Source organism: Pygocentrus nattereri, chromosome 1 (assembly GCF_015220715.1).
Source record: "Pygocentrus nattereri isolate fPygNat1 chromosome 1, fPygNat1.pri, whole genome shotgun sequence".
NCBI lineage: Eukaryota > Metazoa > Chordata > Actinopteri > Characiformes > Serrasalmidae > Pygocentrus > Pygocentrus nattereri.
The window spans coordinates 4,008,566-4,033,162 of record NC_051211.1 but is presented as its reverse complement, the minus strand read 5'-3'; the positions used below and the strand labels follow the sequence as shown (position 1 = coordinate 4,033,162).

Genomic DNA, 24,597 nt, shown 5'->3' with positions numbered 1-24,597 from the left:
TAAATGTTTAAAACGCTGGAGAAAATATTTGTTGTTTTAACTTTAAACATGGAATCGTCTCATGAGGTGTAACCGCCTAATAATTCATTCCAACATCAGGAGGTTGTGAGTTTGAATCCCACCAATACCTGCCCATGTCCGGAAGCCCAATAGGAGAATAAGCCAGATGGGAATGCGTGATAGAAGGAGCGCCAGTTAGTGGAGAAACTGAGTAAAATTCACGTAAACTCAGTTTTGTTTATCTAACTGAGATACAAACCTAGAAACAGTAGATGAGGTTTTGACTCAAATAAGTTTGAGTTGGGTGAACTGGGTCCTCAAGTTGAGTCACCTCAAGAAGAGGCATGAAATCAGTCACTATATCACTTCACGTTGAGCAGACTCCTCATTTTTACAGGGTTGTTTGACCAGTGAAATCCTGAAAATGTATTCGTCAGACACATTTATATGAATTTATTCATCGGCTGAAAAAGGTCTTTGACAGGCTCTTTGGACCGTCTCACTTGTTGAACCTTGAAAGGTTGTTTATCAGATGCATTCATCCATGTTTCTCCAGTTCACTCTAAGAAAACAAGCTCTTTGACTAGTTCTTCAAACCTTCTCACTGTTGCAACCCTTAAAACTCATTTATCCAAAGTCATTAATTTTACCGTCGAAAATCCAAAAGGTTCCTTGGAGGTCATTAAGGACTGTTTTGCCAGCAGAACCTTCAAAACCTTCATCCACAGGTTCATTATTTGGGGAGGTGGACACTCAGTGCCTGGACATCTCCCAATGAACAGCACAGCGCATCTCCAGCAGCTCAACATCACCAGCGAAGGAAATGAGAGCTGCTTCTATTTAAAGCAGTGGGTTTATTTTAATATGAAAGAGTGTTTTCCTCCCACTGTGGCTTTTCTGGAGGATTCAGGTGATATCAGGAGAAATACGAGGGGAAATATGAGGCGTCTCCAAACCTCCAGAGCTTCTGAGGCACATCTCTGAATCTACAGGATGCAAAACAAAAGCCACGGAGGCCCACAGCGCTCAGCTTTAATAGTCGGGATTTCTGCAAACTGAGACTTTTTTCTGCGTCTGTCTGCATGTTTGTGGTGTTTTACACGCTGAACAAACTCTCGTAAGACAGAACGAGTCTTGCAGTGGACTGTCGGAACCTCGCGGGAACCAATCTAGCTGTTCAAACCACTGACAAAATGAAGTTCTTGAATTCAGTTCATTGCTGTTGAACAGGTGAATAAAAATCTATTCATTATTCTATTTGAGCTATTGAACAATAACGATTCATCAGTAATAAGACTGCTGTGAAATGTCAACCCACACACATAACAATGCGCCATGTAAAGTGACAAAATAATAAACAACAAAAAACTGCTATGAAAAAGGTACAAATTTAATCCAACATGGGAAATTCAGTGATGTTCGATTCACAAAAGAATCGCTCGCCTGAATCGATTCTTTTCTATAAATTGAACTGGTTCACAAGTGCAACTGAATCCAGCTTGTTTTTCCTCAGTGTTCACTTCTCTGGAAGAGACTCCATTGTGATGGAATAAGACATATTTACATGAAGTTAGATTAAAAGTTAAGCCCATTTATACACTTTGCCTTCTTCTGTTGCTATTTTGAAAATTATAGTAATATTAATTCTAACAGCATATGATCAGAACCAGTTGCCCCATCCGTGCAATGAAACAGACACATTCATGCACACTAGTGAACACACACAGTAGGGGGCAGTATGCACACTTACCCAGAGCAGTGGCAGCCCTATCCACGCCGTCTGGGGAGCAGTTGGGAGTTAGGTGTCTTGCTCAAGGGCACTTCAGCACATACTGTCAGCCGAGGGGATCGAACTGGCGACCTTCTGGTCACAGGGCTGGTTCCCTGACCTCCAGCCCACAGGGTGATTTTACAAGCCACACACCACAGGTACTCACTCAAACCGACGGAAGAAGCTGTTTTATTTAGAACCGTTGGCATGCTTGGCTCTGTGCACAGAGAAACGGCTCTTCAGATTGTTGGAGAATGTTTAATATGGTTCTACACTCACCGGCCACTTTATTAGGTACACCTGTATCACACGGCCGCAGCTCACTGCATTTAGGCGTGTAGAGGTGGTCAAGACAACCTGCTGAAGTGCAGACCGAGCATCAGAACGGGGAAGAAAGGGGATTTAAGGGACTTTGAACGTGGCGTGGTTGTTGGTGCCAGACGGGCTGGTCTGAGTATTTCAGAAACTGCTGATCTACTGGGATTTTCACGCTCAACCATCTCTAGGGTTTACAGAGAACGGTCAAAAAAGAGGAAACATCCAGTGAGCGGTCAGTTGTGTGGACGAAAATGCCTTGTTGATGTAAGAGGTCAGAGGAGAACGGGCAGACTGGTTCCAGATGATAGAAAGGCAAGAGGAACTCAAATAACCAACCAGAATCTCTGAGGAACGTTTCCAACACCTTGTTGAAAGTCTGTCACGAAGAATTAAAGCAGTTCTGAAGGCAAAAGGGGGTCCAACCTTTTACTAGCAACCTTTTATATAGCAACTGTATATAGAATTTTTTAAAACTGGTACTATAAAGCGCCAACAAGGGTTCTACTACTGTATACAAGCTTGACATTGTAGCAATGGATGAACTCTTTTTTGTGCTGCACCCTTAAAAACAAAGCTTCTTTGCACGGTGAAAGGGTTCTTCAGATTGATGGAGAATGTGTTGTAGCTGTGTGGTTCTCTATAGAACCTTTTCGAAAACGGTTCTATCCGGCACCAAAAAGAGCTCCTCTATTGTTTCGACGACAAGCTTGTAACAATAGAAGAACCCTTTCTGGTGCTATATAGAACCATCTGCGTCACATTTTTCATCAGTCTGAAGAACCCTTTTACGATGCACACGACCAAGGTTCTCTGAGTATTCATGGTTCTATACAGAACCACTTTATTCACTAAAGAGCCATCTTTATGTTCCTAACACGTTCTCCATGAGTCGGAAGAACCCTTGTACCACGCAAAGAACCACTTAAGCGTGCAAACGGTTCTAAACAGAGGGCTAAAGAACCCATGAGGAACCCTTTTTTCAGAGTGTAGCCTACTGAGCTATGGTGAGGTCATTTATCCATGCAAAGAACCATAAATTCTTTATGCTGTCATATATATTGGCCTAGCTTGTGTCCCTGAACTTGTCATTATTAATAATATTATTATTAATGGTATTATTATTATTATTATGAACGAAGTGGACTTGAGTGAATCGCGGAATCGTTCGACTCGCTGACTCGGCTCGTAGGAATCGACTCTCCGAACTGAATCGAGCTCCCCCTCACTAACAGGATCATGACATTACGGCGCGAGGCGTGACTCGGTTCAACCCAGCCGCGCACCTGTCACACCGCCGCTGTGGAGGAGGGAGCTCCGTGCGCTCTGACCGCTGGCAGGACAGGAGGGGGGCTAGGTCGGCGTGCCGGGACCACCTTGCCGGCTTCTCCGACCTCCGCAGACCTTTTGAACGACTTTGGAAGCCAGAGCGGACGCGCGCAGCCCCGGAGAGTGAGGGGAAAGTGCTGAGGTGATGGCGTCCTGTGAGGGAACCGGCGGGTAAGCGGCTGTTTTTCTTCCTCAATTCATCACTTTGGCTGAGGATTCACAACCGAGAGCTTCTCTGAAACCACCCCCCGGTGACGGCTTATATAACGGAGGGCTGTGTTTCGCTACCCGGCTTCTTATTCCGTTCCACCTTAAATGGCGCAGCGCCAGAATGGAGCTGCTGCACCATTTAAGGTGGAACGGACAGTTCGAATGAGGAGCCAACTTTAGCCACCCTGTGCCGTGCCAGAGGGGGACGGTGTCAGACTTCCAGCCGTCTATTCGAGGTAAAGATGCCCAGACAAGCAGTTCTGGCTCTTATATAAGCTGTCAGACTCAGTGAGGTGGTGGTGTCTGTGGCCGTCTGTCCTCACATCCTCACAGAAATGGACCGTATCAGGCTCTCCTGCGGCTCTGAGTTTGTCCAGTGGAGAGGGGAAAGTTATGTTTCCGTCTGTTAGTTTTAGGGCTGCTGTAGTCCAAGGACATATAGACACTGGGCAAAAGTCAGAGACCACCATTTGTTCAGATTCAAGTCGAACAGTGTCACAGATATAGAGAAAAACAGGGCTCCTAGCAACCACCTGGAAGACCTGGGAGACAAAGCTGTCCCCGTCTCATCTGAGAGAGAGGGCAAAGTCAAGCTGCTCCAGATCTGGAAACATCCGCAGGTGTTTCTGTCCATCCTTCCACCGTGAGAAGACCACTCAGTGCTGTGGGTCTGAAAGGAAGCTGGACGGTGGGCTGACCGCCCCTGAGTCCAGACCTCAGCACCACTGAATGGGTTTGATCAGTTCAGAAAATGAAACCAGCTTCTAAGACTGAACTTTGGAGGCGTAACTGCCTGAAAGTGAGTCTCCTGAAAAAGCGGCAGGTGTAATGAAGGTAAATGAAACGATGAAGAACCTAAAGGCTGGGAGCTCTCTGGCTTTACACCATCCATAAAATACCAGTCTAAACTCTAGAACAGAAGCACTCGTGCATCTCTGACAGGCCCGATTTCAGTCCTTTCAATTCTTTATCCGTTTTTGTTTTATTTTTCCTTTTATTTATCCAGGGTGAATCACACTGAGATTAAAGACCACAGCCGATCAAACAGGATGACACTGTTTTTTAAGGATTATCTCAAAGTCACTCAAAAAACCACTGGACCAGTTTCAGGTGTTTTTAGGGTAAAATAAAATAAGGTAATCCTTTATTAGTCCCATAACGGGGAAATCCTCAGTGCTACAGCAGCAAAGGGAGAGCGAGGCGCTCGAGGAAAGCAACAAGAAGAGAATTAACATAGTAATTAACCTTCTAAGCAACTTAACCCGGTTCCAGTGTGTTGCTGTTACTATATAGACAATATATCACTGCAGTCGGAAAACCTCGTATCTCCAAAACGGCAACTTCACAGGAGAAGGAAAAAACCTACGTTAGTTTCAGTGTAAGTCAATGGAACCAGACGTCTTTCCAAGCCATTTTTGGCCTTTTATTTTGGTCCGTCCTTCATGACATTTGCACACAATGTAAAGGCCAACATGCTTTTCTAAATTAGGTCAGAACCTGAAATTCGACCAAAAATGGAGATACGAGGTTTTGTTCCCACAGCAGCGATATGTAATACTAAAAGGTAAAAGAATCCAAGATAACTCATAAACTCTATCCTTCACATCAACTCTGTTCATGAAAATGAACAACGGAAACAATTCGCAATACATATTTACACTGTAAGGATGTTAAGGATATTGCGCATATATGACTGGTTATACTACATGTGGGAGGGTGGGGAGTTAAACATGTAAACATTATAAGCAGAAAAGCCAAACATCTTTACACCGCAGAGATATTTTAAAACATATAGCGCTTTATATCACGGGATACGGTGAGGAATTCTCAGTTTACCTGCTGTAGGTGTGTGAGGTCGTTTGGGGGGCGTGAGGTTCTACCGGGAGCAGTGCTGGGTTCACAGTCTAACAGCAGCATGAAGGACGAACCTGCAGGTCATTCCATGCAGCTGGGGCCCTGTAACTTAAACGTGCCTCGCCTTATTCAGACCATACTATCAGAACGTCCAGCTGAGTGTAACTACTGACTTGTGTGTTGATATGAATGCAGACAAATATGAAGAATGATATAGAAATAAAGGTACTGTCGCTGGGGTGGGACCCTCAAGGGTCCATCTCAGCACCTTTAGTCAGGGAACATAACTGAACCATAATCCACTGAGATGATCTGTTCTAAGCTGGACTGACTCCACACACCCTGCCTCGCCTCGCCTCCAGGCTTTTACTCTACTGCTCTGTTTTAAAACATTCGGTTATGAAAAGGAACAAATACCAACTTTTCACCTGGAGGAACTGATTTAAGCTCCACAATCAGACCTTAGAACCACTGTAGAACCTTTGAGGGAACATCTACACTGTTGGTGCCTCGGTAATGGAAACGTGTACCTGCGCAGAACCTTCATTTATTATCATGATAAATTAATGAGCTTGTTGTGGAACTGGTCAGCACTTAAAGACGCCGACCAACTGCATGTTTGATCACAAAGAGTTCAGGATGTGGAATGTTCAACGCAATTCATTGGATTCATAACTTTGGACGGTATTTTCTAAACGTGGACGTCTTTGTCTGTTCCAGCTTATCTGATGTGAGAAATAGGACATATTATACACCATGAAATTGCCATATTGAGCAGCTCTAGGTGCAGGAAGCGTTTTTCAAATCCGGAGATGATGCAACCCCCTCGGCCCCCCGCTTCCCACGTACCTATGACGTATGTAACCCGTTGGTTTAATTCATAGTGATGAGAGATAGTCTAACGCTAAGCGTCATACTTATATAATAAATATGTTTATCTACATGGCCCCATTTGTATATGCCCCGTTTTGCATATTGCATCAAAGATGCTCCAGTTTTAGCGCCTGCACACTGCAGGCAGCTGCATATAGACGGCGAATAAAGCACAAAAACTCTGCAAACAAGCACACATTAAAGACAGACGCGGCCCACACGAGCTGCAGCCTCGCCTGGGAGAGAGACCACAGCGAAAAACAGCCAACAAAGTGTAGAAATATATATATAAATGTCTTATTCTTTTTCAGTACCGGCTTTATTTCGGGCATGGTGTACCTATAGCAGGCGGGCGCGGAGATCAGCTCTTCCTCGCAGGCTTGGTTCTGGCTCGTCTTTTGAAACCTCATTCCCCATGCCTTTCATGCCTGCTGCCTGAGAAAAAGAGAAAGCCTTTGATGTTCCCCTCGCCGAAGTGGATGCATAGGAAACGCTCCGGAGTATGTTAATGCTCTCCAATTGACTTGTGAGTCTTTTAATTAACATGCTTATTTTTGCTGGGACGTCTCTGCCGAACGTCGAATGCTGCAGAATGGAATAAAAGACTCAACTTTTCCCCCTCGCCGAAACAAAAAGCGGGGATATTTGGGACCTTTTCCGGGCTTCTTATTAGGATTCATGTGTTGTAGGCGGCTAAAGCCAAGTTCTTCGGAGCTTCTGGATAATGAAGATGTTGAGCATTAGGTAGCGATTAAGCTCTCAGCCATGCAAAATTAATGAGGCGGAGAAATATATCAAAGGATGAACCTTGGAGATGCGGTAGCCTCGAGTACGCCTACATTAATAATGGTGTTAATTTTATCAGCCCTTCTGCGCTGCGGTGCGGTTTTATTAATTCACTTTTCTTTCATCTGCAGCCTCGTGCCCATCTTTTTTAATGCCCGACGCTGTTTTTCGCCAAGCGCAGGATTGATTTCTATTAAGCAGTCAAAGCCAATTGTGTTTCTGAATCGAAGACCATAGACGCCGGCGCATTCAATTTACATTTAATAGGCTCGGCCAGAACTCCAGCTCTGAATTCAATTGCCCGCTCCACATACATTCCTAAAGAAGCTCTCTCCGTAATACAGGTTTCCCGAGTCCACTATCTGATGAATGGCCGTGTGATAGCAGCCTGTGGTCAGTAGGTGGCAAAGTGCTCTCATGGAAGAGAAGGAATCTATCACGAGTTGACGTGCGCTTCTGAAAAGCCTCTCTGTCTCTGCACAGCGCGTTTGTATCTTCCTATCAGTCTCTGTATGAGTTCTTGTCCTTGTAGCTTGGTAGGAGCGGTGGTCTTCTGCGGTGCGGGCTTGCTCTGTATGACCTGAGCACTGTGGAGACCTTACGGCTGATTTGGGTAAGATGTAACAGTAGAGTTCAGTCAACAGGGCCTTAAAAGGAGAATTCCGCTGCTCTTTCAGAGTCTGTGTGTAATTCACTCACTGAGATATAATCAGTCGTTCGGAGGGGTTTAGTGTGAAATGGTACAGGTGTCTTTACAGTGGCGGTGATGGGAACCAGACGTCGCCATGACTACAACACAGATATAGACTTTTTATTTGCCATCCAGAACCAGCAGAGAACCCACACGTGTCTTTTATATGGAACATTAATGATGGTGAAATGGTAGTAAATCAAAAACGAGAAAAGACTACAAAACTTGACAACCCCTCCAAGCATGAATGCGCTATTATAACGTTTTATCACAAAATCTTTTCTAAGAATTATGATAAAACGTATAAATGCACTCAGTAATCCGATCTTAGTCAGATATCTGCAGTTATCTGATTATTCAAATGGTCATGTAAATATCACACTCAGATCTAGAAATCTGATAAAGAGGCTGGGTTTTAGCTCAGTAATCAGATTTCTCAGTGCTGTGAACTCTCACTCTGATTTCTTAGATTGAAGTGAGGTCTAGAAATCTGATAAAGAGGCTGGGTTTTATCTCAGTAATCAGATTTCTCAGTGCTGTGAACTCTCACTCTGATTTCTTAGATTGAAGTAAGATCTAGAAATCTGATAAAGAGGCTGGGTTTTAGCTCAGTAATCAGATTTCTCAGTGCTGTGAACTCTCACTCTGATTTCTTAGATTGAAGTAAGGTCTAGAAATCTGATAAAGAGGCTGGGTTTTAGCTCAGTAATCAGATTTCTCAGTGCTGTGAACTCTCACTCTGATCTCTTAGATTGAAGTAAGGTCTAGAAATCTGATAAAGAGGCTGGGTTTTATCTCAGTAATCAGATTTCTCAGTGCTGTGAACTCTTACTCTGATTTCTTAGATTGAAGTAAGGTCTAGAATTCTGATAAAGAGGCTGGGTTTTAGCTCAGTAATCAGATTTCTCAGTGCTGTGAACTCTCACTCTGATTTCTTAGATTGAAGTAAGGTCTAGAAATCTGATAAAGAGGCTGGGTTTTAGCTCAGTAATCAGATTTCTCAGTGCTGTGAACTCTCACTCTGATTTCTTAGATTGAAGTAAGGTCTAGAAATCTGATAAAGGGGCTGGGTTTTAGCTCAGTAATCAGATTTCTCAGTGCTGTGAACTCTCACTCTGATTTCTTAGATTGAAGTAAGGTCTAGAAATCTGATAAAGAGGCTGGGTTTTAGCTCAGTAATCAGATTTCTCAGTGCTGTGAACTCTCACTCTGATTTCTTAGATTGAAGTGAGGTCTAGAAATCTGATAAAGAGGCTGGGTTTTAGCTCAGTAATCAGATTTCTCAGTGCTGTGAACTCTCACTCTGATTTCTTAGATTGAAGTAAGGTCTAGAAATCTGATAAAGAGGCTGGGTTTTAGCTCAGTAATCAGATTTCTCAGTGCTGTGAACTCTCACTCTGATTTCTTAGATTGAAGTAAGGTCTAGAAATCTGATAAAGAGGCTGGGTTTTAGCTCAGTAATCAGATTTCTCAGTGCTGTGAACTCTCACTCTGATTTCTTAGATTGAAGTAAGGTCTAGAAATCTGATAAAGAGGCTGGGTTTTAGCTCAGTAATCAGATTTCTCAGTGCTGTGAACTCTCACTCTGATTTCTTAGATTGAAGTAAGGTCTAGAAATCTGATAAAGAGGCTGGGTTTTAGCTCAGTAATCAGATTTCTCAGTGCTGTGAACTCTCACTCTGATTTCTTAGATTGAAGTAAGGTCTAGAAATCTGATAAAGAGGCTGGGTTTTAGCTCAGTAATCAGATTTCTCAGTGCTGTGAACTCTCACTCTGATTTCTTAGATTGAAGTGAGGTCTAGAAATCTGATAAAGAGGCTGGGTTTTAGCTCAGTAGTCAGATTTCTCAGTGCTGTGAACTCTTACTCTGATTTCTTAGATTGAAGTGAGGTCTAGAAATCTGATAAAGGGGCTGGGTTTTAGCTCAGTAATCAGATTTCTCAGTGCTGTGAACTCTCACTCTGATTTCTTAGATTGAAGTCAGGTCTAGAAATCTGATAAAGAGGCTGGGTTTTAGCTCAGTAATCAGATTTCTCAGTGCTGTGAACTCTCACTCTGATTTCTTAGATTGAAGTAAGGTCTAGAAATCTGATAAAGAGGCTGGGTTTTAGCTCAGTAATCAGATTTCTCAGTGCTGTGAACTCTCACTCTGATTTCTTAGATTGAAGTGAGGTCTAGAAATCTGATAAAGAGGCTGGGTTTTAGCTCAGTAATCAGATTTCTCAGTGCTGTGAACTCTCACTCTGATTTCTTAGATTGAAGTAAGGTCTAGAAATCTGATAAAGAGGCTGGGTTTTAGCTCAGTAATCAGATTTCTCAGTGCTGTGAACTCTCACTCTGATTTCTTAGATTGAAATAAGGTCTAGAAATCTGATAAAGGGGCTGGGTTTTAGCTCAGTAATCAGATTTCTCAGTGCTGTGAACTCTCACTCTGATTTCTTAGATTGAAATAAGGTCTAGAAATCTGATAAAGGGGCTGGGTTTTAGCTCAGTAGTCAGATTTCTCAGCGCTGTGAACTCTCACTCTGATTTCTTAGATTGAAGTGAGGTCTAGAAATCTGATAAAGAGGCTGGGTTTTAGCTCAGTAATCAGATTTCTCAGTGCTGTGAACCTCTCACTCTGATTTCTTAGATTGAAATAAGGTCTAGAAATCTGATAAAGGGGCTGGGTTTTAGCTCAGTAGTCAGATTTCTCAGCGCTGTGAACTCTCACTCTGATTTCTTAGATTGAAGTGAGGTCTAGAAATCTGATAAAGAGGCTGGGTTTTAGCTCAGTAATCAGATTTCTCAGTGCTGTGAACTCTCACTCTGATTTCTTAGATTGAAATAAGGTCTAGAAATCTGATAAAGAGGCTGGGTTTTAGCTCAGTAATCAGATTTCTCAGTGCTGTGAACTCTCACTCTGATTTCTTAGATTGAAGTAAGGTCTAGAAATCTGATAAAGAGGCTGGGTTTTAGCTCAGTAATCAGATTTCTCAGTGCTGTGAACTCTCACTCTGATTTCTTAGATTGAAGTAAGGTCTAGAAATCTGATAAAGAGGCTGGGTTTTAGCTCAGTAATCAGATTTCTCAGTGCTGTGAACTCTCACTCTGATTTCTTAGATTGAAGTGAGGTCTAGAAATCTGATAAAGAGGCTGGGTTTTAGCTCAGTAGTCAGATTTCTCAGTGCTGTGAACTCTCACTCTGATTTCTTTTGGATTGCTCAGTCTGTGCATGCACGAGATCAGACAGCGGATGTTGAAACCAGACAGGAAATATAGGATTTAGATGTTCTTAAAAAAAGCCGTGGCATGATGTTTGATTTTTACATTACGTTTACGTCACGTCTTCTTCTGTGAGTTTATCGGCTGGTTACAAAGCAGAAATCTGATTACTGTCGAACTCATGAAGACCTGGAGTTTCCAAATTACCTGATTACTCCAGTGCATGTAAACACGCTGATCAGATTACTGACAAAATCTGATTTTCTACAGTTATCAGATTAGTAAGTGCATGTAAACACACTCAGTGTCTCAGACATCAGGCACTGAATTCATAACCATGTCACGTAGGAACTTTCTGTGAGGAGCTTTTAGAGGCGGACGTCTGGTTCCTATCACCACCACTGTGAAAAGTTCTGACTCTGTAAGCTTCTCTAGATCAGACCGTTTCACACCAAACCGCTCTGAATGGGTTTGTTTACATCTTAGCCACTTAAGTAGAAGAATCCGTGGTCTTCTCTTTTAAGACCATTGCTGTGCCTTTGCATTTACACTGTTTGTACATGTGTTGCTCAGTTATAATGTGAGTGTTGAGTGAGTTCAGGCCTATGCTGGCCTGAACTGTGTAGACCTGAACTTACTCAACTTTCTTGCATCACATGAATTTTTTTACGTTGAGCTTAGTATCTTCTAAATATTACATCTCAGAGAAACCACCATAAACACTAAAACATGACCTGACTTTCTTGGTTAAGATAAATAGACTGAAAACACTAAATGCTGTGTGCTGTGAATTTACTTACAACTCGATTTATCTTCTCCTTGGGTTTAACAGTGAGATGCAGAAGCTGCTGAAACATCTAAACTGATGCTACTGTTGTGTCTGTTGGCCAGAAACCATCACTTAAAAAAGCTGCACATTTGATTGCTGCCAAAATATTAAAGAATAAACCATCAGCGGCTGTAGGTGTTCAGTTGTATTCAGTTCAGTTGTCTCTTCTGTACTGGCTCATTTGCAGAAAGCCGGCCTAAGCTGACATGGCGTTTCCATGGCAGCAGGATTATAGACTCTTAACATGATAAAACGTTAAAGTGACACATGCATTCAGTAGTTGTTACTAGCTAAGACTTAAGGATTTGTGATGCAACCAAATTTAGGAAAAGGATGGTACAAACTTTCATAGCCAGTGTCAACAAAATTCAGGCTTGAATCTACACCGATCAGGTATGACTTTCTGACCACCTCCTCGTTTCTGCACTGTCCACTTTATCAGCTCCACTTACTGTATAGCTGCACTCTGTAGTTCTACAGTTACAGACTGTAGTCCATCTGTTTCTCTGATACTCTGTTACCCTGTTCTTCAGTGGTCAGGACCCCCATGGACCCTCACAGAGAAGGTACTATTTGGGTGGTGGGTCATTCTCAGAGCTGCAGTAACACTGACATGGTGGTGGTGTGTTAGTGTGTGTTGCGCTGGTCTGAGTGGATCAGACACAGCAGTGCTGCTGGATAAACATTGTTTTATCTTTAATACCGTTCCAATGTATTTTGGTCCTTTTCTTCATAACAAGCATAAAAATGTTCTAATAGTATACTGATGTCCTGGTATCTAGCTAAAGTACCCATTCCACCTTAAATAGTCCAGCGGTTCTGACGCCTGAAGTGCCAGAATGTCACTGCTGCTCCGTTTAAGGTGGAATGGGAAAATCCAAACGAGAATCTGGAGAATCTCTGACTTCAGCTTCATATCACTGAAGAATTAGGGGGGGACCCAACTCATTCCAAAGGCACTGGACGAGCTCCATCACTCCAGAAAACGCAACTCCACAGCTCCACAGCCCAGTGCTGGTCGGGTTTACACCCACCTACCTGACACTTGGCATTGAGCATGATGTGATCTCTTAGAACAGATCTCTTATCTAGCTTCAAGGCTGCATCAGGCAGAGCCCTTGAGCAGAGAGAGTGGCAAGGCCTCTTATTGTCAGTGCTGTGCTAGTTTTCTCTCAGTGCTGTCAGTGCGGAACTGTAGACGAGGGAATTTGTGTACCAGTCTGATATTGTAAGAATGTGGTAAACTATGACTGAACTGAAGAATTATTGGCAGCTGAGCCGCATAATTCCACTGTTGATGTTGCAGGGGTGTGGTGGAAAAAGCTCGCTCTAATATATCCCAAATTTATATTTTCTACGCGCTATTTTAATGCATTCTGATCCAAATCCCTTCTAAACCCCTAATGTTTGTCAATACGGTTTCTTCCCCCCCCCCTCCCGGGGGTTTTGTACCAATTCCTGCAATAGAGCTGTCACTTTGACATTGAATTACAGCAAAAAGCTCCTATTGCCTCGTATCAAGTGGCAGCTAGTCAGCCATTTGAAAGGAGATCATAGAAGTAATTACTGAGGCAAACAGTGATGACTCTTCAGCGCACCCTCTACAAAAGACAGACCCATAAAGAGGCCACCGCTTATCACTCGTACGCGCAGATTGTAAATGCTGCATATTTCAGAGCACAAACAGGCACGTTCGGCCTTGAGATGTTCACGTTGCTGTCTTAATTAGGAAGCAGGGAGGCTTTAACCATCAAAATATGAGCTTAACGCCCATATAATGATGCAAATAATTGTATAATTAAACCTCACTGGTTTATAGAAATCGAGTAAATGGGTAAGATGAGCCATATAATGTGAGTGGAGCGAGGGAACGAGGGAGCGAGAGCGAGAGAGGGAGGCAGAGAGTGCGGTGAGAAAGAGAAAAGAAGAGATTATAGAGGAGCCTTTGATGCCAGGCCTGGCTATGGGAATCCTTGTGTGCCTTCAGGGGTAGACTCCTCTCTCAAAGCATCAATAATGAATGAAAGATATCTTGTTCAGTGGAGGACCGAACTTAGCTGGCATACTGATTTCTAACTGTGAACCTTATGTAAAAATTGCATCAGAGTATTTGCCTTGCCTCATTAAAACCTGTCGCTCTTGACGGATGTTGGTTTTAGAGAGGCAGACGGGTGGAAAACCGGACGCCGGCTCTGCTGTCGGTGGCTTTTGTGTTTTGGGAGGGGTTGGAATGGCCGAGCGCATGTTTACATATTAACCCTCTATACCCAAAAGCAGTGATATAAAATCTGCGCTTTCCTATTTAATTGTCGTTAAAAAGGGTCTTTTACTTTGAAAGGACAAATACTTTATGACATCACATGACCAGGAATTCATATTATAATGCTTTTATTACCATACATTCCAAATACTAAATGAAATGAAATGAAATTGTATTAGTTTCCAGTGTTTGCAAATATTGGTTTGTGTATTGTGGGTATATTGACCCTCACAGATTGGATGTTGTTAGGTTTATGATGCTTTGGTACGATTGCATGTTATTTACCAAATATCCCACTTTTTAAAAATACATTTTTTTAAAAAATATTTCCATTATTTAAGCAATTTTAAAAAACAAAACACATTTTTATCATGTTTAAGTAATAATTCATGCAATAGAGAGTTAAGGGTTTTCTTGTTCTCTGATGAAAAGGTCAGGCTGTTTATTGTCTATGATGGGGCAACTTGACAGGGTAAAACTAATTTGGTCAAAAACACTCTTAGTATCAGTGCAAGGCTGTGAAACTCAACAATAAAGGTACAGTGCTATGAACAGAGGTGCGTAGTAACTATATTTACTGAAGTACATGCGCTAAAACAGGGGTCGCCAACATGTGGCTCCAGAGCTCTTTTACTGCTCTGTTGTGGCTCCACAGCAGAATCAGATTTGTAGGTAATAATAAAATAATCCTCCTTTACAGTAAAATAAATCTCTGCTGATCGTTCAACACAGTTTAACAGTAAATGGTCTTAAACATTGGGGTTAATGTAGAACTGCTGATCCACCCTGAAGGTTGGTGCACAGACTACTGGTCACCATAGCAATGCAGACAACAATCTGTAGTTAGTCCATCTAGTAGTTAACGAAAAGGCGGTATAACAAGATGAGACTAGAAACGAATGGACTGCGTTTATAATCACTCCAGCTGGCTTCCTGATACGTTTAATCTGCAGTGAGAAACTGTCAAATACTAAAAAGTCATGAAGCTTTAGTCAGTTTCTCACCCGCCAGCTTCTTGTTCAATTTTTCCGTTCCGCCTTAAATGGTGTAGCAGTTACATTCTGGCACCTCAGGCACCATTTAAGGTGGAACGGGGAAATTTGAGCAAGAAGCTGGCGAATGAGAAGCGACTCCAGCCTTGTTGAAATCTAACATTGAGAGACGTTTTACAAGAAACTGTCCTACTTTTGTGGAAAAGTTTCCTGCTGGAGATGCGAGAAAAGCAGCTGTAGCTGAGTCAAAACTTAAAGCAGAGCAAAGTGAGTCTGTGTTTTCGTCTTTATCCTATACTAGTGCATCAGCAAACACTGAGGCATATTTACAGCCACCACGTTTCACTGTCGGTATAATGCTTTAATCGGCGAATGCAGTAGGAACCGTATTGATGTAGCGAGAGATCTGTCCATTTTTGCACCCTAGTCTCTTTCTAACGGTGGAGTCGTGAATGTTGACCTTATATAAAGCGAGCACGGCCCTCGACAACGTATTCAGCAGACTGCCAGAATGTGTTGTTGCTGTGTTCTTGGACAAATTTTGGTAGCCCGGCCTTTGCTGTGAATATTCACCACTGTTCCAAGATTTCTCCCTTTGGAGATGATGGCTCTCATTGTGGTTCACTGGAGTCCCAGAAATGTCTGTGTAGCCTTTTCCAGACAGATATTTCTCAAAAAAGGTTCTTTCTCATCTCTTTGGGAATTTCTTTTGATTACAGAGTTGCTTGTTGAGATATCTTAGCCTACTTCCTGTTGCTGTAAAGGTTTATTTAACCCAATAAATATGCAAATAAGTTTTAAAGTTCTAAAATCTAAGAACAGCTCAACCAGTTTGCACTGAAGTCTCTGTAGTAACTGATTAATAAACCGTAATATGTGTTAAGGCTGTCCTTTAAGGGGTTCAGTGATGTTTAAATTCCACATGATACGAAAGGTCAATTTTAGATTAAGTGACCCTTATTAGTCCCATAACAGGGAGACTTATCCTCTGCAATCTAACCCATCCATGCAGTGAAACACCACATACACACTAGTGAAGACACACTGGGGCAGTGAGCACACTTGCCTGGAGCGGTGGGCGGCCCTATCCGCAGCAATGGGAGCAGTTGGGGGTTAGGCGTCTTGCTCAAGGGCACCTCAGTCTTGTACCGTCGGCTCAGGGGATCGAACCGGCGACCTTCCGGTCGTAAGGCTGGCTCCCTAACTTCCAGCCCACGACTGCCCCGAGTTTGCTTGACTTTGAATTACCTGGTAAGCACATTGTTGTGTTACCCTCTGCTCTGTAGACGGTCATTCCTCATCTTGTAGCTGAGAAAAGACGATATGAGTAGCATGTCGTCCACCCGCAATGCCCATTTAATCAGTTTGATCATTTGAATCTATTTTATGAAAACATCAAACCTGAGACGCCTCCAGACTGTCAGTCCACACTATGCAAATAAAGGCGAGGACTGAATTAATCATTTCCTGGAAGCTGCGTAACGAGACCCGCGGAAACCTCTCCGTTAAACGTTTGCGACATGTTTCGCAGGTCTGAGACGGAGACGTTAATGCGCGGCGAAGGCGAGGCTCTGCCGAGGAGGCGTAGCTTCTTTCATCTGCTCTGCCTCTCGTCTTATAACTTTTTGAACAGAAGGGGAGGGGTGGGATCGCTCTGCTGCAGATGTTATTTGAAGGGCATGTTATTCTGCTTTAAATACGGCTCTCGTTTGCATTGCAAATGCCTCCATTCTCATCTGAATAATCCTGGCTGTTACCTAATGCGCTGGCACCAGCGCCCGCTTTCATGTGACTGGCGCCCGCGCATCTGCCGCACACCAGTGGGACCCCTCCGAGTCCTCGCGCCCATCCCTGTCCCCATCTTTCCGTCCTCCCATCCTTCCACTCTTCCCCAGCCTGCAGCTCTGAGCCCTTTTCTTTGAATAGAACGAGAAGAGCTTCTTCTAGGCGATTGGTGGGGGACGACGTCTTGGGACCTTTTCTTTTTCCCGCTGTTGTTTGTAATTGTGCTGTTGCTTCTTGTAGACCGTGGTGTTACCTTTCCAATGTTTTGTTTACCTTCCTGTGTAAAGCACCTGGCCGCTTCATGTGGCTTGTGTCTGGATAGTAACTTGAGAGTATTTTAAGCACACGCATGTGCACTTGGTAGTCAGACACATCTCCGGTTTGTCAGACGGAAATCTGATCGCTATGTGAAGCGTGATATCACTGTTGTCGGAACAAAACCTCTTATCTCCAAACTGGTGACTTTACAGGAGAAGAATGCTTTAATTTTAAATTAAGTCAGTGGAACCAGATGTCTTTCCAAGTCATTTTGGGCCGTTTCTTTTGGTCCATTCATCATGAAATTTACACACAATATAAATGACTGCCTTTTCAAGTTCTGTCAAAAACTGAAAAAACAAGGTTTTCTTCCAACAGCAGCGATATGCAAATCAGCCTATATGCATCAACAAACCGAATATGTTGTTCCTCATTTTTTTCTGTTCTGTTCACAACGCGGTCGCCGTCTTCAAAATCAGTATTTTGTGTGGTGTAATTATTTACAAGATGATGGCTCTTCAGAATACTTCTCCTGCCGTAAGGTCAGCACACACTGGACGTAACTCATAGCATCATGTTGTAGAGAGAGAGCGAGAGAGAGAGAGAGAGATAGACAGAGGGAGAGAGAGAGAGAGACAGAGAGAGAGAGAGAGACAGAGGGAGAGAGAGAGAGAGAGAGAGAGAGAGAGAGAGAGAGAGAGAGAGAGAGAGAGACAGACAGAGGGAGAGAGAGAGAGAGAGACAGAGAGAGAGAGAGAGACAGAGGGAGAGAGAGAGAGACAGAGAGAGAGACAGAGGGAGAGAGAGAGAGATAGAGAGACAGAGAGAGAGAGACAGAGGGAGAGAGAGAGAGACAGAGAGAGAGAGACAGAGGGAGAGAGAGAGAGACAGAGAGAGAGAGAGAGAGACAGAGGGAGAGAGAGAGAGAGACAGAGAGAGAGAGAGACAGGGAGAGAGAGAGAGACAGAGAGAGACAGAGGGAGAGAGAGAGAGAGAGACAGAGAGAGAGAGACAGAGGGAGAGAGAGAGAGACAGAGAGAGAGAGAGAGAGAGAGACAGAGGGAGAGAGAGAGAGAGAGACAGAGAGAGAGAGAGACAGAGGGAGAGAGAGAGAGACAGAGAGAGAGACAGAGGGAGAGAGAGAGAGAGAGAGACAGAGAGAGACAGACAGAGGGAGAGCGAGAGAGACAGAGAGAGAGAGAGAGAGACAGAGAGAGAGACAGAGGGAGAGAGAGAGAGAGAGAGAGAGAGAGAGAGAGACAGAGAGAGACAGAGAGAGAGAGAGAGAGACAGAGAGAGAGACAGAGGGAGAGAGAGAGAGAGAGAGAGAGAGAGAGACAGAGACAGAGAGAGACAGAGAGAGAGAGAGAGACAGAGAGAGAGAGTGTCTGATAAATGTCAAGTTCCACATTAATTTTTACATTGAACTTGTGTAAAATTCATTAAATAAAACTTTTAAAATACAGGGTGATTCAAAAAGATTCATCTGATTTCTAAATGATTGATTTCTCTTGTAAATCATCACAGATCAGTGCAGTGAGCTGTAAACTGTTTAAATCAGCCTAAAGTTTATTGTGTGATTGTACAAGGTCTCAGTCTGAACCTCCTCCAGCTGTACGGACGACATCAACACCACAGTCAAACTCATCCCAGACTGGACTGAGCGTGTCGGGCGTCGCTGCTCTCACGGCTCTTTCAGTGGGATTTTGGAGATCATCCAATGCTGTGGAACCAACGCCGAACGCTCTGAGCTGCTGGAGCTTCACTGCCCAGGAAAATCCCGCTGCTCAGTTCTGACGGATTCACTCTTATTGACGTGGAGAACGCAGAACGTTCTGCTCAGGGGTCTCAGCTCCTCTCAGACTGAAGGAGCCAATCAGAAACTCTGTGACCCCCTCTTACAGTTGGGTTGTGATTGGCTCCTCGGCGCCTCACGGTTGTAAAAATGTGGCGCTTTGAAAATCGGAAGAATCTTTTTTAATCACCCCGTAATTAATCGTGCTTGTAGGGTGGCTGACAAGACCCTGTTTACAGTACAATTAAAAACACCCGGCAAATGTAGACAACAATATCATTAAAATGCCTGCATAGCAGCTACATTTCACAAACAAATTTCATTTTACACTGCAAATAAAGAAAACACAGGGAACTTCAGAAACACTTTACTTACTAATATTAATAATTACTTATAATTTTGCTTCTTTAAAAATGTTTTTTTTTTCGAGAATCTCTTTTTGATTTCTTTCAAAGTGAAGTTGAAAGATTTAGATTTATAATCTGAATAAACATTTTCATGTGAGCCACTCCTGAAGTCACTACTGAAACAGTCACTACTGAAACAATCACTACTGAAACAGTCACTACTGAAACAGTCAGTCCTGAAACAGTCTCTACTGAAACAGTTACTACTGAAACAGTCACTACTGAAACAGTCAGTCCTGAAACAGTCTCTACTGAAACAGTCACTACTGAAACAGTCACTACTGAAACAGTCTCTACTGAAACAGTTACTACTGAAACAGTCACTACTGAAACAGTCAGTCCTGAAACAGTCTCTACTGAAACAGTTACTACTGAAACAGTCACTACTGAAACAGTCAGTCCTGAAACAGTCTCTACTGAAACAGTCACTACTGAAACAGTCACTACTGAAACAGTTACTACTGAAACAGTCACTACTGAAACAGTCAGTCCTGAAACAGTCTCTACTGAAACAGTCAGTCCTGAAACAGTCTCTACTGAAACAGTCACTACTGAAACAGTCACTACTGAAACAGTCAGTCCTGAAACAGTCTCTACTGAAACAGTCACGACTGAAACAGTCACTACTGAAACAGTCACTACTGAAACAGTCACTACTGAAACAATCACTACTGAAAAAGTCACGACTGAAACAGTCACACAGTCACTACTGAAACAGTCATGACTGAAACAATCACTACTGAAACAGTCACTACTGAAACAGTCATGACTGAAACAATCACTACTGAAACAGTCACAACTGAAACAGTCACAACTGAAACAGTCAAACAGTCACTACTGAAACAGTCACAACTGAAACAGTCACGATTCAAACAGTGAAACAGTCACTACTGAAACAGTCACTAAAGAAACAATCACTACTGAAACAATCACTACTGAAACAATCACTACTGAAAAAGTCACGACTGAAACAGTCAAACAGTCACTACTGAAACAGTCACTAAAGAAACAATCACTACTGAAACAATCACTTCTGAAACAATCACTACTGAAAAAGTCACGACTAAAACAGTCAAACAGTCACTACTGAAACAGTCACTAAAGAAACAATCACTACTGAAACAATCACTTCTGAAACAATCACTACTGAAAAAGTCACGACTGAAACAGTCACAACTGAAACATTTGGTAGTGATATGGTTTCAGTAGTGATATGATGGCTTTGTAGTGACAAAATGGAATGTTCAGTTATCTGTTTTAATAAAATAGTCATAATTAAGGTAAAAGGACTTTAGTCTAAAATCCAAAGTGTGTCTTCAACTCTGACTTTGAACCAATTTGGCAGAATGACCAGCACTGAGATATATATATATATATATATAACAATATTTAAGGATAAAAATAGATTAAAAGGCAAAAGAAGTTGTTTTTTCAACTCCACTTTGACAGTTAATTGGCTGATGTCAATCACATGCGTGTATGGGCTGAAGATAGACTCTGTAGTGCTAATAGAGAGATGAGTGGGGGTACGTTTGGCGGCGATGGCAGATTTTGACATGTAAAAGAAATACAATGGCAGCTGTAGAGATTTGAGAAGAGGTGCAATGCAGCAGATTTTTCAACTCTGTGACAACGCAGAAACGCTGCTGCGATTATTCTTCCTCCTACAGAATCTTCTCATCTCTCTCTCCCTCCCTCTCCCTCCCTCCCTCCCTCCCTTCCTCGCTCTGTTTCCCTCCCATTCGCTCTCTCCCTCTCTCTCAATCTCTCTTTGCTTCACAAATGAGTTCATTTCAGTCTCATCTGCAGTTCTCTGGAAGTAATTACAGCATCCACATTAAAAATATGCTGTTCAGAAAGACTCCCCTCTCGGCGCAAGACTTTCACTTCCCTTTATTAGCCCGGAATGTAGGCGGCCTTAATGAACCAAACTGAATAAATCTCGTTACCAACTGATGAACACATTCATCCCACTCGTTCCAGGCCTCGCCATTTTTCTATGAGGAGTGACTGTTTCTGTAGCGAATGGGTTGATTGCCAATTACTGTAAGGCTAAATAAATCTGTCAGATCTTTGAACCCCGTTTTGTGGACTACCTGATCTATAAGCGTCTCGGGAACTCGAGAAGCTGGAATTACGTCTTTTGTTCTCTTTCTATACGCATTTGAATGCTGTTCTGTCAGAATGCTCAGCGACTGTGCCTCCGTTTCTGCTGCGGTCTTTTTTACGTAATCACGTTTACAGTGTTATCCTAAATCGCGCTATTTTTACTCCCGGAGTCTTAAGTCTTTCAAAGCAGGTTTGCAGCTGTGGGTCTCTCGCTGCTAGCGTGGATGGTGATTCACCTCTCGCTGAACCTCGGCAGTAGGTAGATGCCAGTGTGGCTGTTGGCATCGCTCGGCCCGCGGCTCTGCCAAGCGTTTGTATCCGTCCGCCGCGTCTGGCAAGGGTCTTCCCTGGCAAGCTGCCTGTTCCCTACGATCCCCAAAAGAAGGCCACCAGTAAAAGACAGGCGCTAAATCCCCTTCAGAATGTGGCGCCGCGGCTATTCAACGTGTTTCTGAAAATCTCTTTAAAGGCCGCGCCTGGTTGAGGCGGCTAAAGCGGAAAAACAAAAACGTAGCACCGCTTTGGCCCCCGGTGCTGGTGCGTTACAGCTGTCAGCTTCTGCTATTTTTTTGTTTGCTTTCACATTCCAGGGTTATTTTGGGAAGGAATTGGAAGAGGAGAAGAACTCCACCCTCATCTCCTCCACATCTCCTTCCTGGCCTCCTCCCTCCCACCTTCCTGTGAGAATTCCCATTTGGGGAGCCATCAAGACCCTCTTTAGCAAGCAAAGGGTCTGCCAATGACTGACTGAACTTCTTTCTGCAAGCATCCTGGTGGCCAGAAATCTATCTATCTATCTATATATATATATATATATATATATATATATATATATATATATATATATATATATATATATATATATATTAATCAATATAATCAAATACATTGTCCTCCATAAGTCTGTTATTAGCTTAACTAGGACACTGATGAGCTGCTAGAGAGCAATGAGGGGTGAAAGAGGAGGATCATGGGGATCAGGGTTCTTAAAGTGTTTATAGTTCTTTATAGAACTATTTCTTTACTAAAGAACCCTTGAAGAACCATCTTTTTTGTGTAAGTAAAAGGCTAATAATTCACATTGTATCATTTATGAGTGCATGTTTAATGTTTATGTAAATGTAACAGACTATAAGAACATCATTGAGTTGCTGTTCATTAGGGCCTGTTCTTATGAAGTGTTGCCAAAAATGACATTTAAAGTTTTTTTGATACATTTTTTGATAAATATTGACTATAAATATTGATTGCTCGATTGCTTACAGTACAAAAAATCCAGTTCACCTCTTGTTTATGTACAACCCCATTTCCCAAAAAGTTGGGATGCTGTGCAAAATGTAAATGAAAACAAAATGCAGTGATGTGCAAATCATTAAACTCTATTTTTATCTGAAAATAGTACCAATATCAATATCAAATGCTAAAACTGAGAATTATTTTTTTTTAATATTTTCCCATTTTGAATTTGATGGCAGCAACACGTTCCAAAAAAGGGGGCATGTTTACCAGCACTTAGTAAGTGTTTGGGAACTGAGGAGACACCGCTGTAATTCTGGAAGCAAAGTGTTTTCCCATTTGAGTTTGATACAGGATTTCAGCTGCTCATCAGTTCGTGGTCTCTTTTGTCATATTTCTTGTTTTATAAAGTGCCATATGTTTTCAGTGGTGACAGGTCTGATCTGCAGGCAGGTCACTTTACCACCAGGACTCTTAAACTATGGCCCCATGCTTTTGTAATACATGCAGGATGTGGCTTGACATTGTTTTGCTGAAATAATCAACCTTCCCTGAAAAAGACGTCGTGTAAATGGCAACATGTGTAACTGTGTATATATTGTTCAGCATTAAAGATGCCTTCACTGTGCACTGTGGCCCCCCCTGTACCATCATGAATACTGGCTTTTGAACTGTGTGCTGATAATAAGCCTGATGGTCTTTAGCCTGGAGTATGCAGTCTCCATGATTTCCAAAAAGAAGTTAAAATGTTGGTTCTTTGGACTACAGAACACTTTTCCACTTCACCTCAGTCCATCTCAGATGAGCTTTGGCCCAGAGAAGGTGGCAGCGTTTCTGGATTCTGTTTATATTTGGGTTCTTCTTTGTGTTTTAGAGTTTAACAGCGTTTGTGGATGCAGTGATGAACTGTGTGCACAGACAGTGGTTTTCAGAAGTGTTTCTGAGCCCATGCAGTGATTTCCACTACAGAATCATGTCTGTTTTTAATGCAGTGCTGCCTGAGGGCCCAAAGATCACGGCCAGCAGATACTGGTGTTCAGCCTCGTCCCTCACAGACAGAGATTTCTCCAGATTCTTTGAGTCTTTTAATGATATTCTGCACCGTAGACGACGAAAAGCAGAAGCTCTTTGCTGTTTCATGTTGAGAAACGTTCTTCTTGAATTGTTGCTCTATTTGATGGTCCAGTCTGTCACAGAGTGGTGACCCCTCCTCATCTTTACTTCTGATAGACTCCGCCTCTCTGAGATGCTCTTCAATACCCAATCAATACTGACCTGTTGCCAGTCAACCACCAGGTGTTTTTTTAGCATTACACAACTTTACCCACCTTTTGTTGCCCCCCCTTTCCCAACTTTTTTGGAATGTGTTGTTGACGTGAAATTTAAGCAGGACAAATATTTTTCAAAAAAGTTTCAACATTTGATTTGTTGTCTTTGTACTATTTTCATATAAATATAGGGTTTAAATGATTTGCACATCCTTGCATTATGTTTTCATTTATATTTTGCACAGTGTCCCAAGTTTTTGGAAATGGGGTTGTGAATTATACACTTTTCTATCAAATGATATTCTGCCAGCACTAGAGGAAAATGCATAATTCAACTCAGAATTGGTCCCTTAAGGTGAGAAAGTGTTAAGCTCTATCTTCCCTTCTGAGAAAACCACTTGAGGATCTGTATAAACATTTCACGTGGACCTGAGCAGATGTTTGCCTTTCGGTGACACGTGCTGCTAACCTGCGCTTCCTTCGCTCCACATCTTGCCGTGACCTACATATTCCTGCTAGTTATCAGAAATCCGCTTAGGATCAGTTTCATTCCCGAGAAGAGGAGGGAAAAAAAGAAATGGGCCACATGTGGAACCCTGGAATGTTAATTAGCGCAGGTCCATCC

General features: G+C 42.7%; 1 protein-coding gene across 1 annotated transcript in view; it reads left to right on the top strand.

Annotated features, from left to right (window-relative positions):
• The first annotated feature begins 3,325 nt into the window (after positions 1-3,325).
• Positions 3,326-24,597, top strand: part of LOC108410498 (retinoic acid receptor beta) — a 297,200-nt gene continuing 275,928 nt past the window's right edge. The window contains exon 1 of the mRNA XM_037546495.1: positions 3,326-3,586. The gene's annotated coding sequence lies outside the window, so the exon portion shown is untranslated. The remainder of the gene's footprint in view (positions 3,587-24,597) is intronic.